Here is a 21,116-nt window from a genome sequence, read left to right on the forward strand (position 1 = left end):
CAAAACACACAGATAATGCTACACCAATGGACAGGAATAGAAGAAAATACTGACAAACCACATAAAGCATCATTAATTTATGCAAGTATTTTGGGCTCAGCGTCCCTCAAAAAGCAAGCCTCAGTGACAGATGAACTGTAAAAGGCTTGTAAGAATAATGTGACAGAACTATTCAACAAATGCAGGACAGGATGTGTTGAACAGGGGCACAACAAGTAGGACTTTCTTATTTGAGCGCTAGCTACCTTCTAGGGCRAAGCCAGGGCCAAATATCTGATTAAGCATTAATTTAAAGAGTATTTAAAATTTTACAAAAGGAACTGGGATGTGCATTCTTATTGCGCAAGACTATCCCCCCCAAAAAGTGAAGTATGTTCAAATTTTGCTGGTAATTATCCCTGACAGGAAAGTAGGATCAAGTTCTTGCATTATAAACAAAGTATAGGARCATTAAGGAATGAAAAATACAGCTGCTTCTTAAGACTAGTTTTGACCAGGTGTCTGTGAGATCAAGCACATCACTCACACTGCAAATCAGGTTTTATTTCAAGTAATCCTCTACAGAGCAATAGTATCATACAACTTTATTTTGCTTACATTTTTTTCTGCTCACTTAAAACCACAATACTGCTATTCTCAAGAGTGCCAAGAACTGAACTAGAAACTTTCAGAGATCAAAAAAGGAAGCTCTTTATTTGATCTGAGAAGCCAAGATCAATAATTTGAAGCTGCAGTCACTAACTTTGCAGATTCTGAGCAGTGATCTACATATAACATACAGGCACAGAACATGAAGCTTTGTCAGAGCTAACAGTTAAGGGAAACAATCCGTAAAATTTGCAAGGAAAAAAAAAAAAAAAAAAAAAAAAAAAAAAAAAAAAAAAAAAAAAAAAAAAAAAAAAAAAAAAAAAAAAAAAAAAAAAAAAAGAGGGTGTTTTAGAGAAAGTCAGAAGAATTCACACATACCAGAGTAATTTCTTACAAAAGGAAGAATAAGTAGAACAGTCCCGAACTGAAGCATCAGCAAAAGGGAAGAAACGAAACCTGCAACAAAGACCCGACTATGTTTTAAAGTAATGCATAAATTAGCATACCAAAAACTGGAAAGTATAAGCTCTAATTCAGAGTAACCTTGCTACCTAACAAAGTGAAGGCAATACAGGGAACTAATGGCCTCAATTTAAAATGGCCTCAAGTGACATTCTTGAAAAATTCAGGCAAGTACGTGACCACTGTGGTTTCTACCAACTTACACTCTACAGAAGAGGTGGCAGTACAAAATACAGTGAACAGCCTGATTTTTGCTGGTTTCTGTCTCATGGTTCTACAATTCTTTGAAGAATTCAACACAAGGAAGAATTACCCAAGCAATCCTTCCCCCCCCCCCCAAAAAAAAAAAAGTATTTGACAGTGTCTCATACCAAAAGCTATTAAAGAAACTAAGTTCTTACAGAGTAAGAAAAAAGTCCTCTCAAACACTTAGTCAAAAGAACCCCAAAGATACTTTTTTTATATATATATATATATATTCACATCTACACATATGTACAAACACACACACACAAATAAGAGCAGTTTCACAATATATAAAGGCTATCAAAAGAATCTCACTGGCATCTACCCTGTGGCCTGTGCTGTTCAGCATTTTTTAAAAAGTTATCTGCAATCAAAATTTATGGATGATGCAAGACTATTTGGGTTAGGCAAACTGCAGCTGGCTGCAAAGCGCCATACAATAAAGACTGCATTGCTTAAAATCCCTGTAGGCAAGACAACACACAAAAAACCCCTAAAAACTCACAAGCAATAAACACAGAATCACAGACAAGCAATCATGAGCTTATCCGGGATTTTTAAATTATTATGACGGTGCTCTGAAAACATTAGTTCAGTGTTCAGCAGTAGACAAGTAAATTGAAAATCTGGAATAATTAGAAAGAGAAGGTTCTCCCTTCTCGTTCACAAACTATGGTACTTCATCGATCCCTTATGTTATCATAAACTGAGTATTTAATACAAAAGAATCCAGTAGAATTTAGGAATGTAAAGAAGAACAACAACAGGTGGATCAGAGATACTGGCTGACTTTTACATGTGGAGAATTTAATCAGGGCAAAGATTTAAGCTGAAAAAGAACATGGAGAGGAGAACTATTAAATAGTAGTTCTGTAATACATTAATCTATAATGCATACTATCACGAAACAGAGATGGCTAGTCAGTATTTGTCAGAAATACAATAAAGCCATTTAACAGAGAGCTGTGTAAAATACTACTTTTTTTTTAAAAAAAAATCAAGTATGAAGTATATTGCTAATGGATAGTGTGGAAGGCAAATTAAAATAGAGTCAAGTAAAAGAAGTTTTGATTGATCAACCCTACCATGGATTTGCTGGTTCACTTCTAAATACAGATGGTCCAGATACCCTTAAATTGCTGACTACTAAAATGCTGTATGGGGTGGGGGRAGAGAGGAGGGGAAACAACCATTTTTTTTAAAAAAAGTACAAAAACAGTACACTATGCTTCTCAGAACCATTTCTTAATTATTAACTACCACCTACTTCCAAAATCAGGAAAGTAGGATTGGTAGACTTTGTCCTACGTTCCTCGATACCGAAGACTTGACTCCTCAGACAACAGTCCGGCTTGGAAGAAAGCAGTAGAAGGAGGGAGGAAATCAATCCATAAAGCAAAGAGCACATGAAACTGGCTATACAGCAGCTGCTATAAAACGTGTAATAATAGCAAGTTGAGACTAATAAGCAARAATTTCTTTTATTTAGATTTTAAATTAATGCACACGGTCAACAATTACAGGTAAAGGAATTTTAGTAAGAGGTGCATGTTCACGCTGTCTCTAAGTACTACTGTGATAATAACAAATGATGTTTGCAAGAGAATAAACAGATTTTCAAAAACAGCATTAGAAGGCTGCATCACAGAACAGATATTCATAGAAAAGCTACTCCAGTTAAAGACAGAGAAGGAGCTATTAAAAAGCTCTGACTCTAGGAACAAGTACATTTACAGAAGGATACACAGGCATCCAATGATAAAGTAAAAGAAATATAGGTAATATGGTCGTTCTACAAAACTTTTTCTACTGTATTGTACTATTTGAACTGTGATTCATGGCAAATTTAGTAAGATGCAGTAAGACTATTATAAGGTAGTAAAATGCCAAAGTTAAACAGAAGCTTTTGATAAATGCAAGTGACAAATTACGATGCAAAACTGTATCATTTATTATATTTATATATAAAAAAGACACCTTACTGGTTTGAAAGCGTGGCTAGTTTATCAGGCTCTGCTTTGGACTGGAGAGTAAGCAAATCACTATTTTATGTCAATAAAGCCTAAACTGACAGAGATTCTCACTGACAGATTCACAAGTGATACTGGTTATCATTTATGAAATGAAAAGATTTAGGCTAAGAATTTTAAAGCTGTATGAGGAAACTGGTATCAAATCCCTAAATAATCCTAGTAAATACTCAGTTTTAATGAAAGCTCATAATACCACGGCCAAACTGTGACCAAGTAAAGTTCTTCCAATCAAATCAAATTATGACCAAATAAAAATAGCTCATGTAGGCTTTCTTACATGCTATGATTCCATAAATGTTCACTTAAACAAAATAACAGGAATCTTTTAAGGCAACATAACTGTAATTGAAATTAGGGTTCTCCTAAATTTTCCAGTTATCCTACAATTAATTTTTGCCTTGTGAACCAGAACGATATGCACTTTTAGCACTAAAATACTGGTTCCCTTAAAATGTATGAATTTTAAAATACGAAGTAGCACCACTTTCATTATTTGAATAGGTAAAAGGAAGCTGCTCTGAGAATACAGGGAAATCTTCCTGCAAYGATCATCACACAGGGACTACAGCAAATCAGAAAAAGTATGTCTAGTGCTTGATGGAATCTTTGATTGGCAAGATTGAGATTCTTTCCTCATCAGTGGGATGCCAAATGTATCATTAAGGTTCCTAACCTACATGTTAAGAGCTTGTCACTTTTGCAAATGCATTAGCCACATTTATTTCCTGCAGATCTTTCTCTCTAAAGCTACAAAGCAACAAGAAATAAAATTCCTTGACACACCTCCCACACTCAAGGAGCTGCAGAGCTGACTCCAGTCAGGCTACGACAAACGGACCATTCGTAAGTGAGACACAGGCTCCCACAGGATGTTTTCCTTGTGAGAATTACAAGCACAACTGACAGCCCCCAAGATAAGATGCCATTTTGATCATTCTTGTACAACTACTTCCAGTGTCCTGCACACTTGCTCAGGTCTCAATTGCCAAGCAGATCACTGGGTATTCTGGAACTGTGAAATACTGTATCACACAGGTGTAGGGTGAGCCTTTACCAGAGCTCAAGCTCACCTTCAAGAAGTTACATATTTGTAGTATTTCAGAAAGTTTGTTATTACATTCTTCAGGCAGCTTCTGGCATGCTGTTGCCCTGGCAGACTAAGTTGATTCTTCTCACAAATACYGGGAAGATGGCACTGAACTCTTTCTCAGCATACTAAACTGAAGTTYGTTTTCACCACTGCTATTGCTAGAGCTCAGATTCAAGCTGAAATTTGCACTTTGATCTTCAAAGCGTATATAAAGAGAAAAAAGCACACTAACATTTTCTGCAAGCACTGAACTTCATGCAAGCACTGAATCTCATGCAAGTCTACAATGCATTACTCAAGGAAAGTCAAAGTCAAGAAACCTAAGCTTTTCTGTTTAGTTTACAATCTAAACAGGCTACCTATAAGAATGGAGGAGCTTCATCTTGTTTTGCTAAGGGGGGGCGTATTTCACATCACCAGACAACATGTGGTGCATCCACACATTTTACTGCTAGATGACCATCTTTCAGAATACCAGGCATTTTGCTGTGCAGTTAGTTATGTATTTTCCATTTCTTATGAAAAGGGGGGGGGGATCATCATTAGTGGACATGGTCACTAGTTGCACAAGGGTCCAAAATTCACAACCTGCTGACTTTGATGCAATTCTTTCAGGTGGACCAAGTGAAAAAATTGCAGGCTAGTGCTCCCACATTGCATTATACGTTAAACACAATGGCTCCAATGCCAATAACCTGCATCTCCTCCTACTGCAAAAATGTCAAAGACCCCAAGGACATCCTGAAGGTAATGCACCTGAGCATCAGTTCCTTCTGGTCAGCAATGTTACTTGACAATGAATTTTACCACRTTACGGGCGGCTTCCACATGTTTCTTGACCACTTTGCATAGGTGATAGTAGCTGCGCAGCCTTACTAGAGTGGTTATTCTGTCCATCAATATTAAGAAACAGAGTGCGCTAGAATTTTTTCCACTTAGAATACATACTGTTGGCAGCAAACACAGATAATGTTTGACATCAAGTACACAGGAACCAGAAGAACCAGATCTAGTTTTCCAAAAAATGCTTCACTTCTACTGTACAGTTCTCTAATCAATGCTTGTTTAGCTTACCTTTGAGCAATACATAGTAYATTGGTATTAAGTCTGCTTCAAATATTTCTATCTCCATGTCACTACTTGCAGTATCTTCYTAGTTGAACAGTCTGCCAACATGCTTCAAGGAGTAAAATAAAGCTGTGCTACAGATAAAAAACATAATTGGGGGCACTTCAATCCATACAAGCTCATTCTTCCTAACACTGCTCTATTGTTTTCAGCATGCAATGAGTATTTCTGTTTTTTAGAAGCACAGAAAAATGAGTAACGCTGATCCACAGTAGCACCCTGTGACTGATGGAGATTTTTAGGCACACAAGAAGAGATTTAATTGTTCTTCAAACCAAAATATTTTTTAGAGTTTTTATTTTCACTACTTCACTCGTTTCAAAGATGGGCTCTTTGAAAACAGAATGAGTAGATTTAAGAGCTTACTACACTTCAGAGACAAACCTACAAAGAAAGCTTTACCTCCAAACACTAACATGATGCTRAATATAAGGTTAAGAATCACTGGTGTGAATGGGAAATAACACAAAATATRGAAACAGACATTAAGTGGAATCATTTAATTACAACTTGTGTCTAAGTAAACTTAACTCCCAAAGAAATTCTTGTCATTAAAAAAAAGAAAAAAAAAAAAAAAAAGGAGGGGAAAACCATAAGGAATGACAGAAGAAATTCACCATTTTACCCACTCTAACACCAAAAGTCATCTGGAGTTTAACTGATGAATGAAAATACTGTATAATTTCAGAGTGAGATCTGATTTCATATCTTATATAAACAATCTTATGATTTTGAACACAGAATTAATAAGGTTGGAAGGGACCTCTGGAGATCATCTAGTCCAGCCCTCAAATGAGTGGCCCATACAGGAATTGAACCTGTGAGCTTGGTATTATTAGCACCATGCRCTAACCAACTGAGCTAAACCATGATCACAAAAAACAGAGGTTCCAAAGCTGTGTTTAACTACCAACAAAGCCACATATTTTCATTTGAGTACCCTGCAAACAGGATGCAATACAAAATAAAAACCATTTCTTCCTGCACTTAACAAGAACAGTTTTAGTCAAAATAGTTTCACCGTTCTGTTCCTCTGTGAACAATTAATGGATTTTACAGATTACAGGTCCTACAGTTCGCTAACATTTACTCTACCGTCATACAATTTCAAACTTTTTTGCTTAGAATCTGAATGTCCACTTCTGGGTATTTTGGGGTTTCTTCTTCCACAAAATAGGTACCTCTTAACATTACTTGTTACCATTACAGGTTTAATGCTTTAGGTATTCCTCTTAAGTTGGCTAATGCATCAGAAAAATGTATTTCCTACAGCAGAAATGTCCATGTTAAAGACAGACCATTCAAAATTTCTTCAAATCGTCTCCATACTCTTCAGAGTCTGGATTCCAACTAACAGGTCTTGTTCATGCAGTATTGTAGCTTCCGTTTAAGAACTGCTGGGTATATGATTAGGGTACATATCAACAAATTAGATGGCTGAAGACATATATTTAAGGCAGCAGTGACTCCTGTTTACTTTCTTCTTACAACTCCAAGGCCAAAGGGCTTAAGGTTGATATTACAGTACAGTCTCATTTCAGAAGATCTGACTTCCCTGAATCTATGAATGAAAAAAGGCCAAAAGGTTTTGTCAGATCACAATCCAATGTTATTTCTGATCTGCTTTCATTGAGGTACCTTGACATGGAGTCCAATAACTTGTTTTAGATGAAGCACCTTTCAGAAAAACATTAAGCAATATGGAATCTACACTTACCTTGGAAGTTTCCTCCTCAAGTTAACAACTATTACAGCTATTTCAAACATGGCAAGTCTTCGTGTATGCTAGATTAAAAWCCTACTGTGTATTGGTTTTGTGCAGACATACAGAGTCAAGCTTCTTTTGATAAAGCTAATAGGATGGGTATTTTTTAAATTTACATCAGTAAAATACATTTTCAGTTTTCAAGTGAATGATATGCCTCTTTCCAGCATGTTAATCAATTTTCAACATCCTTTTTACAATCTGGAAGTCTGGGTCAACTGCCAGTAAGGCAAATTACAGAGGTTAAAAAAGCACCTCCTATTTATGGTGACTATGCTCTTATTTAAAAAAAACAGAGGATCACATTCTCTCTTTTTCACGATGGCACTGCATCTTAAGTCTCAGATGTTTAACTTTCCATGTGAAGTTGAATCTCAGCTCTTCTTAGAGTCATTGCCTTCTGTATGCAGTAGAGCCTACGGCCACAGAATGAATTAAATAAGTGCTATAACAGAGATACAGTTCACAGATTTAATATCACTGCATTGAGATTGAGGTCTGGCTTTCAGAAATTAAAGCTTATGAACTTAAGATACTGAATTTCAAATACAGAATTTTGAAACCTTTGAAGAAACTGGTATTCATTATCAGAATTTTGGTCAATTCAGGAAATGTATCTGGGAACTTAAGTCAGGTAAAACAAAATGCATTTGAAACTCACATTTTTTTATACTCATAAATACTAAATACTTGAATGTGCCAGAGGTCATAAGGTGTCCCTGCTTTCCTTCCAAAACTGTAAGGTTTTAATATACRTGCTCAAGAAGGGAAAATTCTCTTTCTGTCATTATATAACAACTAAAGCCAGTTGTTTTATAAATGCATAACTAGTTAGTCATTCTCCTCCTGCCTCAACTCACAGCCTAATCAGAAAGAGAAATAACTGTCAGAATATCTCAAAAAGGAGACATTCTTCTGGTTCTTTGCTACAGTCTAAGTATCACCTGGACAACTACCATCAAACACTGCAAAACATTCACTAACAGCTAGACACACTTCTCTTCAAAAATAAATCTCAGATCAAGCAAAGCTAAATGAGACAACATCTTGGCGGCACAAGTCGCAGTAACAGAAAAAAATGATGTGCTCTGTTGCATACCAATATTCGGGTTATTTTTCTAGGTCACAGTTTTGTGTATACTCTGGCTTTGAATCCAGAAATCAAATGCATAAATTTCAAACACAACTATACCACCACCAACAACAAAATCCAAAACACACTGCTCTTTCTCTCAGTTCTCCAGTTCCTGGTCATTGTATCATATATTTCAATACAAACAAGTGTAGACATCTTTTCGTTACTCTAATTTCTGTATTATGCCCTTTTAATAAATTAGTATCAAAGCCATGGTTTGACAAAAAACATATTCTTATCCTACTCCAAGACCCATTTCTTTAATTAACCATCAGTAGTATCGGTCATTTCACTGATCATGAAGTTGTCTCATGCTTCCCATTGTGAGACCACGTTTTCTTTCAGTGGTTGATGAATTCTGTCAGTTAGACAGAACGTTTTCTTTCTGCATGTCAGCCTCAAACCCAATTATTTTGTTAAATCTAAACTGAAATGGTTCATCTAATTCCAAGAAACAAATCAAGAAACCAGTCTCTATGTTAAAAAAAATAATAATAATAATTTGCAAATCTCTAGTATTTTCTGCTTCAATAGAAGGGGTATATTTGACAGATTCCCGTATGTTCACACGTCTGCCTGCACATACACCTTGTGTTGCTGAAGTTAAACACTTTTGAAAGTGCTTAGCTAGTAGAAGTCTCAACTGAGTATAAGTCCTCTGAAGAGATCTGCTGTGGTAAACACTTTTGAAAAGTTTACCAGTGTTTCACATTTGAAGTATTTAATGCAATCAAAGATTAAAAAAAGAAAGAAAGAAAGAAAGAAAGAAAGAAAAAGCAAGCAAAAGCCTTCTCCTTTTACCAGTAACCATTAGCAGCCATTTTGTCCTCCAAAGAGGCAGGAGGGCTGGATGCATTTTTTTGGAATTATGAAATGAAGAAAGAGTACAGGTCTGCACTTGGATTGCTCATTAAAGCAAATAAAAAGTCACAACGCTTATCCCCTACTGTCTGAAATGACTTCTGTATTTCAGACTGATTTCCACTGCAAATCAACGGGATGATAGTCCGTAAGCCATTGCAGGGCGTGTGACTGTATACCTGCGTGGCCCCTCCCTGCTGCTCATCTCCACTCCCTCTAATTTGCTAATTAAATTGCTCATGCAACATTTCCCCAGTCAGTTTCCAACAAAATAAACTAGGTTGCTAAAGACATACTGTTTGCAGCACTGGATTTCAAATGGGAAGTCTGAATAAGCCCAACACCAGTTGAAATCAGTTAAGGAATGATTGTATAAAATATTGATGCAATGTACTGGAGCAAACAGGAACCTCTAGTTAGTTGTGCATGTGCAGATGAAGAAATTAAAATTTAAGTTCAGCTTCAATTAGGAAAAAAAAAAAAAAAACACATACACATTCCCTTCATTCTACTGAAACTTGTATCCTATATCACCAACTTAAAGACGGTAAGTAACACTACTACTATCAGTCTTCAAGCCACTGACAAAACATTTCCATGAAGGAGTTGCAAGCAAGTCATAGTCATGAAAAATCAAAGGAAATTCAAATGGTCAGCAGAACCATATGTTTTGGCTACAAAATCTATTTTCTTAAGAAGCTTTACTGCTAAAAAATGTTTCAAATCTCATAGATTCAAATGTCTAGTTAGCCTTTCCTATTAGAAATCTGTATCAGAGTTTTTTCCTCTCATCGAAGTGCTGACAGACTCGACTCTCTCAATCCATTCATCTTTCCTACTTTTCAGATGCATTGAGAGCATCTGAGCATTTTAGGTAGGTACTGAGGTTTAATTTTGTGAAGCAGCATCTAATTGCTCACTTCAATACATTATTTATGAAGAATGCTGGAGATATACAAACATTAAGCATTGTTTCCTGTTGTGAAAAAGGATTTATTCCTAACTGAATCGCACAATTACAGCCTTTTAGGAAGATCATTTTTACATGCACCTAGATTTTCCAYATATTTGGAGGTTTGGTTTTTACTATAAAGACTATGAAGTCTTACATCACCGTAATATTTCAGCATTTCTAATCTCAGTCTATTTCATGAGAAACAGACCCTTGCAAAGTACAGAAACTATTATTCCTATTCAGCCACTGAAAACTGAGGCAAAGATGCCAAACAACTCAGCTCAGGCACACAAGCTATCCATGGCAAAACGGGCAATTTATGTAATAGGTCTCCCAGTTTCCAATTCACTAACATTTTCAGTTCCTCTGATGCTTCTCACATGGTTGTTCTGAAGCTTTGTAAACCTCTGACTTGTCACTTGCTTCATGGAACCAAAAAAACCACTAAGGCACCACATGCCTCTTTACTGTCACATTTTAACCACCTACACCTTTGACATATTAGGTCATGGCTATGATTATTTTTTAAGACAAGAATTTTCTTAATCAACCAGAAGAAATTCAGTTGAGCAACACAAGGCTTGCCCAACAACCCTCCCTATCACCAGGTTGAGCAATCACAGAAACTACACAGGTGTTGAAGGTGTGATAGGGAAATGCACAATCCTCCTCCCTGCTCTGGACAGCCATCTCCCCTAGGAGTCAGAAAAGTTTCCAGAAGGTGAAGACTGTAGAAATAACATTTATTTTACTAATATAGCACTGGAATTTAAGTTTTATAAACTGGGGAATAAAATGATGGATTTTTCCCCCTTTTACAAAACARAAGAAGGAAAAATAGAAAGTACAGGAATATGTGCACATACTAGAATTACATAGTTTAAAAGAGGGACAAAAGTTTACCACRGAGCTTTAAAATTTGCGCTAGCAAATTTGAAAAASTAGAAATAAWYAYWWKKCWKMWGMMWWRTRKTTAAGATGTTAATTAAATACYAGATTCTCTTCCAGCTTTGCAACAAGATATTGACCTTTAATTTTACAGCAGTCTTTACATTTAAAAATAAATACACTTTACTGAAGTGCTGTCATATGAGAAATAGATTACAAATTGTTTAAATGAAATCCTACCTTTGAAAGTATATTTCTCTAAAATCTAGTCTTAATTATAGACATATTTAACAAATACATGAAGCTTAAAGTTTTCCCTGAACTTAGGTCTTTCCATATATAAATACATAAAACAAAGCACCTTATGTCAATACAATGTATTTTCATCTTTTTCATTTAAATGAATGATTCTGAAAAGGATGCTTTCTTATTCCTTACCAAAAATGGCAACTGCAATCGTCTCTTACGAAAATATAATGTTCTCCTTTCGTCCAGGTCAAGAAAATATGTATTTATAGAGAAAAAAAAATTACCATACTGTATCTTTTTTCATTTTCCAGAATCTAAATATTCATCAGGAGTTGGAGTATTGGTTATATCAGATATCAGCCAGCTAGACACCCAGAAATTCATTTTTGCATTTCATTTGTTTAAGAAAACATGGAAAATAGTGATGACTAACTGATACTATGTAGGAGGCATTTCACTTTTTACCATGAAATCGTCTTTCTACAATAGTATCTTAAATGATTATGTTTTATTGACAATATGCAGCTTCCAAGTAAAATATTGTTAACCTCCATCCTCAACAATAACTTTTTAAARTATTCACTGAACCAACATCTAAGGTTTATTTCCTGAAGGATGCTGAATAGTTTTACRCATATTTGAGAAACTGGGAGTTACTGCTTTGTTTCATGGTTTATGTTGGAAGCTTTTAAGGCAAGTCTRTAACAAAGTATATTTTACCTCAAGATACAGGAAAAAAGTCCAAAATAATCTGATTTTATAGCTTTGGGAAGGGACTTGGGGAACAATTAGCAATTTCACTGAAGAAGAGTACTGAAGCTCCTAAATTGAGAACAGCAGTGGGTACCTATGCCTCAATTTTGAACAAATGTATTGCACTCTCATGCTCTGCATGGACCTCTCTACTTCAGTTATTCAGAATTCAGTACAAGTCCACTACAGAGGGAATAAAGCAGAATGACTGAGGATGAATAACTTATTACTCTAAAAATAAAGTATGGCCATTTCAAAAGGCTCTGRATTTTAAGTAAGTTTTACTAATACTTGGGTCTCTCTACATTTAAAAAGTACAACTAAGACAGAAGTTCATAAGTTACCTTTAAAATAAAGCCCTAAAATAGTTTCAGAGGGTTATCCTACATTTTCAGTATAACAAAATTGAATTCAACTTCACACATCAGCAAGAGACAATCTCTTCCAAAATGACTGGAGATATCTACCTCTATTATTACCATAAAACTAAATATCCTATTGTACTAGATGATATATGAAAACACAGCAAAGGACTGAATTCCCATCTGGACAGAGCAATCAAACCTGTGGGTACAAAAGTAGCCTAAATCTTGGAAACAAGGTTGACAGAATAGCCAAGAGCCCAAGCTCTTTGCTACAGAGCAAAGTATCACAGATAAGGCCACCTACATCCACAACAATAAAGGASCCTTTATCATGATCCACCTCCTTTCTACAAGGCACTTCAGTTAGAAAAGTGCTTGCAAGGGATGAAATTGCATTGTCATTACTCAAAGAGAGATGGCCTRGAGCTTTTAGCCACTTCAGTAGAGATCTCATATTCTCCATCTCCAACCTTCAGTTACTGAGAATTATTTTTCGCACTTTCTACTACCCTTGAACAATGGGCTACTCTGCATTTCTCAAAATGCTCGAGTACGTACAAGTCCTTAGAAACTATGTATCCAAGAAACATGACAACATATTTCCTACTCCAAACATCAGAGTTGATGCATGTTGATAAATTAGTAGAATTTAAATAATTCTGAAGAAGAGTAATTTAGAAATGGAGAGAAAGTGACTTGAAGGGAAGAAAAGCTAGGCTCGTAGCAGAGATAAAGGTTTCTTTTTTAAAYGGGTTGAGGAGAAAAAAAAATACAGTAACACAGGATTTGCAGCCTACCCCTCGATGCCAATGCTACYAAGCACCTTCCTAAAGAGCTTAAAGTTTCCAATCAATTTTGCCGTTTCATTAAAATTCGGAAGAACTTTGAAAYAACCAGCTCTTCTGCAGTGTCAAAAACTCTATCCCATGTGTTTTTATTTTACTTCACTTATTTCCATTTTTTTCTACAAAGGGAGTATTCTGTTCTTTACAATCCAACTTAAGAATTGTGTACCTGACAAGTTGTTTAATTTCTCAAAGCCATAATTTGATCTATTTCTAGCATTTATCAAACAGTAGGCTCATTCTCTTTTGGGGAATCCGACATTCCATAATGACCTTCAGGTACATGTAAAGGCCACTAAAAAGATCCTTCAATTACTTGTTACGTTCCAGAAACTATTCTCTTATCTTTGCCACCTGACCTGTGCTTACCAAGAATGTTCTGAATTAATTTGACACTGAGTACTGATACTGTATTAACTTACAGAGTGGGGRATGAGGGGAAGGAAACTCTCTCCCAACTTTGCAAACATAGTCCTTAGTAGCTTAAGATTCTCATCTGATTGGTCTGATAAATCAAGCTGGAAAGTTACGTTCTTGTGATGTTCAGAAACAAAGCACAATGAGAAGAATAAAGAATTTCCCAACTATTTTAGCTAAAGCTACACACATTGCAAACAAACAGACAATAACCTTGCTTGAATATATTTCATCTAACTTTAGGTACCCAGTGTAGGCACCTAGGTACTTATCAAGGAAACACAGGTTTCCTCAGCTTCTTATGTCCACTCTATAAACATTAAAATCTGTTTTGCTATAGCTTACCACTATTTACTAAGTTGCAGGAAGCACAAAAATTAGAACTACTGAAATCTATAACCAGAGTAGGAATGTTATTCTAAAATAATAACAATAATAATAAAGCCTGCTGTATAATCTTCAGGAAACTAAAAATAGTCCTATGTGGAATTTTAAGGCTGCCAAATTTTGTTTCTTATTTTAAAAATGAGCAAAAAAATGGAAAGACTTATTAGTTTTACAGAGACATCAATAGTTTTCTTAACATGTATTTTWAAAAAAAGGAAAACCTTCAGTTGACCTCACGTCAAGGAGGCTCAAAACAGTGAAAATAAGGAGCAATTTTGCACATATTAAATGCATGAAGTCTCAGCATAACTGCACCAATTTTTACATTATATCTTCTGAGAAACTCATCATGCACAACATCATTTAAACATACAACACACAAGAATTCTGCTTAATGGCTAGGACCTGTCTCAATTTTCAGTAATAAAATAAGCCACAGAACTAGATCCATATGCACATTAGATACTCCGTATCAATCACAAGACTACATGAAGTCTAAACAGAAATGGTTTTCCTCAAGAAAAAGCACTCAGGTAAGTGACATAATATTGGCTCAGTCACTACTAAACAGTTGTTTGCTCTAATCTATTCATGACTAGGTTTCATTTCCCATTTACCTTGTTCTTTCCATACTCTCTTACTTTAAATATGCATTAAGTGGGAGAACACACAATTAATCAAATTCTACTGGAAAAAATGTGGTGTATAAACAACACACAAACCCACAGTGTTTTTTCCTCTTAAAAACACAAACAAAAAACAAACACAATGTATAACCAAGTAATAAATGCCATTTTTGGCAATCCGCTGGCAACAGCGAGCAATCCTTAGAGGTCTCTTGCTGGTCTTTTATCTCTATGTTAATGCTACCACTCATTCCTATGGTGACATTCAAAATTCATACTGAAAAGCAATAGATACAAACAACAAAACAARTTTAAACTGCCCTTTAAATAGATCAAATTAATAAACATTCAAATGGATAGGCAATTTTGCCTTCTGACATCTTTTGCAGTAACTATTCTCACAAAACCGATCAATTCTTCTGCTAGACTTAACAGATGTAAATGTTTCTGTTTATGTTCTGTTTTTAATTAGAAATCATGGTAGATTTTTGTTTTTTTTCCCTAAGTAGCTATGAGCGGGAAATATAGAGGAGAGGAAAGCAAGCAATTAGGAAGTAACTGGTAGGTTCAGAAGTTAGAAGTTTACTTATTGTAAGGAAGATTCTTCATTTGGGTTTTAAACAGCATTCTGACTCCTTCTCAGTACAATTTCTATCATACAGAGGTAGTGACAAATGTGCAAAGGAAAAACAAGCATTGTTTCAGTGCAAGCACACACACCATTTTTAATATGGTCCTCTCAGACTGCTGCCGTCTAGGTATGTCATTAAACTGACTTGAAACTTTTCAAGTCACAAGCCTTTCGCATTTCTCATTTTAGTTTGTGTATCACAATGTGTAGCAATACCTATGCTAACTTTAAAGACATAATTTCCAATACCAGTGGCACTTTACCCATTAACGCTGTTGCCAAATCAACCCGCTCTGAGCTTCAGACTTCCAAAGCTTCCATTCACAGACACTTGCAGACTCCCATTCACAGACTTCCATTCACAACACGTGCAAATCACTGGCATAATTCTGCCAATAAGCTATAGTTTTAAAAGAAGAGCTTTATTCAACAGTAACTAATACGCTAAACTGAGAGCTCTGTCTTTGTCAAACAGCTTACCAAAGAAAAAAGTAGTAATATCTTCTCGCATCAAAGTAAACTAATTCCTCCCTTCCAATAATTAAGACCTGGATCCAGCAACCAGACAAAAATGCAAAAACTATTCAAAMCAGAATTGTTTTTATTACACAGAAAAGAAAAAATTTTTAATGTAGCTGACAAAGAAAAAAGGTAAGTATCAACACGATGTTACCTAGTTCCTAACACAGAAACTTTGTTGTAATACACAGACCTTACCTAAAATTGCTATACTATCAAACTTAGTAACACAAAGAACAAGGCAGTCCAACACAGACTTTTTTTTTTTCCCCCTCAAATGCAGTAAGGTAAAGAACTAAGTAAGAGTTTGAAAAAAAATATTAAATGTGATTTGATATATTTTTTTACATTGCTGATTGGCTGGCTGAGATCTTTGTTCTAGGTATAGCCCATACTATGCCACATGTCTACTAGTTCATGTATTATCTTTCTAGAACTGAAGAAAAAAAAGAATGAAAAATTTGCAAGATTGGGAGAACTAAATTGAACTCTTTCTCAGTCACAGTACAACAGCTCCTAACAATTTTTAAACCAACTACTCACACAAATGACAATGCATTTATCTAGAAACAGGCAGTAGTTTCCAGGGATTACCACTAAACACTGGTTTCATGGACATCAAATTTCACATCCAGGTTAACTTGAGGGAGCCAATTGGGTATTTATGTTAGAGAATAAAACTGTGTTCTCTTAATTTAGTTTTACATACCACCATGAAAGCATTTTTTTTTTCAAATATTATTCCAGTATATCAGTGCAAGTAATTGCTTTTAAGCATAGCTTTAATGATTACTCAAATGAAAACAGTAATCATTTCACTCATTACTGAAATAATAAATTGATGCAAGTGGTATGGAAAAGTTCTACAGTCAATCAATACAGAAGCATTACTTTAAATAATTTTAGTAACTAGGTTAAACAAATTACAATTTGCACCTAACCACATACAGGAACACTTAGGTAGTGCAATGGAATTAAGAGGAATAAATAAGGGTGAGAAAGTCTGTCAATACTACTTCTCTCCTGAAAGAGAAGCCTCCAGCTGGGACATGAACYCAGCACTGATTCAGGAGACAAGAACTCCCCTCTACTAAATCAACAACACAACTTCTTGCAACAATCCAGGTTTCACTTGGAAATCTTGTTGAAATACCAGCCAAGCCCTGCCTCGATTAGCCTGCAATGAGATCATGGCTTGAGGAGGTATGGCTGCWGGCCCTTGTAATGCTGGTACTAAAGAAGAATTAATCTAAATGATATATCAAGCTTTCTTGAAAAGCACAAACTACATTTTTTCATATTTATTAATGTAATAAGAATAATGCTGACTGCAGAACAACTTCAGAGTTTTTAAGTATTTTGTTAATGTAGGAAGTGAAATGAGTTTTACACCAATGCTTTCCATCCATCAATGCTGTGAATAACACTACAAGTTGTTCAACTAAGATAAGAGTCATTTTAAAGTAAAAGTCATCAAGATAGTGCAGCTATCAGAGATTTTCACAAGTTTCACACTTGAGCAGCTTGATTTTTTATTTTCCTTATTTCTAATCCTCCAGATCACTTTGTTTCTTTAAAAATGAAGAGAAAAAAAAAAAAGGAAAGAAAGAAAGAGACCCACAGCTTGTAAGACCTAGTTAAAGTCCACCAAGCAGTYATTTCATCTTCTGTTGAAATACACAGGTTACTATAAAAAGCAGGTCTTTTCTTTCAAGATACTAAATTAGGCAAGAACAAGTTGCCTTTGGGCATTTTTTTGGAATGTTATCACCTACATCCCTGAATGCAAGGATCAGAAAAAAAAATGTAAAGCACTTTTTTTAAGAGATGAAAATAATAAGCAATGTGATAGCAATACAAAAAAGACTTTTTTCTTAAATATTAGTCAGCAATATGCTTGCATGTGGGTGGGGCTAGCTGCAGAAGACCAACTGTACTTAAAGACTGAGCAAGCTGTATCATGCACCGTTTTTCTCTGTGCCTATTGCAGCAACAATGAAAAAGGCTAAAAAAAAATGCACTCTCCCTCCCCCCGGCCAAAAAAACTTCTGCACGGTAGATGAACTTGAGATTCTACCTATCTAGTTCAGGACTATTTCTCTATGTCTTGTTTCAGTTACAGAAACAAACAATATCATGAAAGAGGGAAGCTTAATCACCCCCCTCCCCATGGCATAGCCTATTACTGAGCATTAGCAGTGTGACTTCAGTTTGACCTTTCCCTGCATGCTGCATGAGTAAAGCATTTTTTTCTCCCAACATTCCAGCGGCTGAACACATGCTTATCTCCCTGCTGAGACTGAAAACATAGATTTTTCTCCTGTTTAGCACGCCTTTCTCTCAGTGATTATTGGTAGTTTGGTGGATCAAAGGACACTATTAACTTGAAATCTAGTCAATTAAAACAAGAAATTCCCAAATAGTTTTTGCAACTTTTCTTGCCCTGGAGTCCCCCAAAGATAATTGCTAGAAAAACATTTTGTTTCCTGTTAACAAGTGAAATGTGGATACACAGCCAGAGAAACTAACACCAAAGAAGTTTGCTACAGGGAAARAGCAGTAAAATGAACAACATAAACTTGTTTACTAATGTCTTTCAAATATAGTATTTTCAGGTGCTACATTTTAGACAGTTATGGTAGTTGCCTTGCATATGCTAAGGAAAGCTGGAAATAGTTGAGCCACAGACCTCCCAATATTTATATAAAGGTGTAACTTTCTTCAAAGATTGAGCTTTAGAGCTGGTGGTAAGAAAGGAGACAGACAGAATTTTAGAAATCCCTCTTAAGCAGCTGCTATCTGAAACTCCAGTCACACCTTGTCACATTCCTCTCCTTAAAAAGTGGCACTTAATGTCATATATCTTCACTTCCTCAGAACAGCCCTGGACTTGAGTGAGGCAGAGCTCAATATCAAGCTCACACTTAAGCACTGTTTGAATCCGCAAAATTAGGACTTTTTTTTTCCAAAGACATTCTGAAGGGTTCAGTTCAGTAGATTTTCTTGGATGYCACAATAATCAGCCTACTGGAAAAGAGAGCAAAACACACCACAGGAAAAGGAGGAAATACAAATGAAGTGGTGTTGCCTTTTTCTATGATAGCCTAATGATCAAGTGCTTTTACTCAGGAAGTGGAAGACTCAAGTTCGGGGCTTTCTTCAAACAAGAGGAGATAAACTGCCCAACTCCTTCTGTGATGAGGGACTGTTTTAGCCAAGCAGCACTAAGCCATTCTTTCCAGTAGTTTTCCACCACTGAAAGCTATACAGGAAAAAAAAGAAAAAAGAAAAAAGAAAAAAAAAAAGAAAAGAAAAGAAACAACCCTCACTCCCAACAAGATGGATGGGCCAAACCAAGAGGAAGATATTGTAGTTAAAGAATTGGAGTACTGGGGACACAGGTGACATAAGCCTAAGTCCCTACTTTCAGAACTGATTCTTTATGTTAAACAGCTGCAAATAAAAATACACTCCAAGCCTCAGAACCCATGAAATGATTGAAGTTGTCTCTTCTGGGTCCACTGCCACTAACCTAGAAAAATTTCTCTTTTGCACAGTGGCACATTTTCRAGAGGTATCAAAGCTCCACATAATTATTCCTTGGGCAACAGATACAGTTTAAAAGATTCCTATTCCCAGATACTTCTCTTTATACACCACAGCCATATCCTCATGCCACAAATACTTAAGTGTATTACCTAATGCAGAGGTAACACCACCAAATAAGTATCACTGCAAGAGGATCAGTCTCTACGGGTAGCATTAGCCACTACCAGAAAAGAGGACTTAATTGATTTGGTACTTGATAGCTAAAACATACATAAGTAGCTCTTTCTACCTTTCCTCGAATCTTCACAGTTTTGATACTTGGTAATTCAGGATACTGGTAAGAGGCACAATCTTTTTGGAGCATATACATCTTCTGACGTACAATGTTTTTCTTGAAAAACAGCAGTAGGGAAAAGATCTAGAAAAAGATGGTATGAGAAGTCCTAACTTGGGAAAGTCCATAACACAAGAATTTCAAGGRTTGTAGAAAAGAATCAGCTAGACAACTTGCAATGAATCCAAAGAAAAAATTAAGAGGAGGATAATTTCTGGTCTGGACAGAACATGATTTATTGACCTCTGACATTTTTCATGTACTTCTAAAATGAGGAGAGAATTCAGATCAGTAGACYAAAAGCATATATTTCTTTCCTACAGAACTTGAGTGAAATGTATTTTGTTAACGTTTTTTTTTCCCAACTACATGTGGATCCATTTTAAAGKTTTTTTTCACTGTGCAACAAGAACTCTGCCTTAACAACAAAACCAAAACTATTATTGGGGATAGCGATCTGTACGTCAGAACACAGCCAAATGAATAATATTCCTTAGAAAATGTGATGTACTTCTACTCACGCCCAATACACCGCGATTAAAGCTGTTAGTATACAAGGACATACAATAAGCAATGAAAAACAACAAAAACAAAACAGTATTTTTTTCCAGGAGCTTCCCCCTCCCCCCACTTTGAAGCACAGATTTGTCAGTAGCCACAAGAGCTTTTGTTTAAGGAAGGGGGATACAAATATTACCCCAATTATTTTGCATCTGCAAGTTTAACAACACCAGAGAAAACTCAGTGTCAGAACAATGAGGTTTTAGTCTTTCTTTTTACACTTTCCAGGCTTCTCCTGTTTTTTTACACACTCCTGGACTCCGGGTGAACGGAAAGGGCCCAGCAGAGGATCTGCCGTGGAGGGCAGGGAGTGGAGCTCCTTCACTCCAGTCACCATCGCCGCAGTGCACAGATACCAGCGCACAGAACTATTTTTCAGGGKTTTAATAGAGAATAAGAGAGCCTATGAAGAGACGATGCTCTGCAAGCTGAAGTTGGGCTGATTTTGCGCTACAAACGTGCCACTCAAAAAAAAATAAATAAAAGCAAATGAAATAAATTAAAAGGCTGCTTGGATATACTGTTGTAAAGAAATCCAGCCAGCGCGGCTACCCTGCACCTCCAAAAAACACGCACAGAGCACACGTGCCCCCTGCGGAGCCGAGCGCCCTTCGCTTTCAGAACGCCCCCCTGGAAGCGCTCACGCCGGGAAGGCGGGCGGGCGGGCGCCAGAAGCGGAGCCACGGCCGCAGCGCAGCCGCCGCCGGCCGTGCCGCCTCCGCTTCGCAC

The 21,116-nt window shown here is 36.2% G+C and overlaps 1 protein-coding gene across 2 annotated transcripts in view; it reads right to left on the bottom strand.

The window, feature by feature from the left end:
* SHROOM2 (shroom family member 2) overlaps positions 1–21,116 on the bottom strand; it is a 129,430-nt gene that overhangs the window by 107,701 nt on the left and 613 nt on the right. The window lies entirely within an intron of this gene.

Source organism: Rhea americana, unplaced genomic scaffold (genome assembly GCF_003343005.1).
Source record: "Rhea americana isolate MKP2758 unplaced genomic scaffold, rheAme1 scaffold_7, whole genome shotgun sequence".
NCBI classification, from domain to species: Eukaryota; Metazoa; Chordata; class Aves; order Rheiformes; family Rheidae; genus Rhea; species Rhea americana.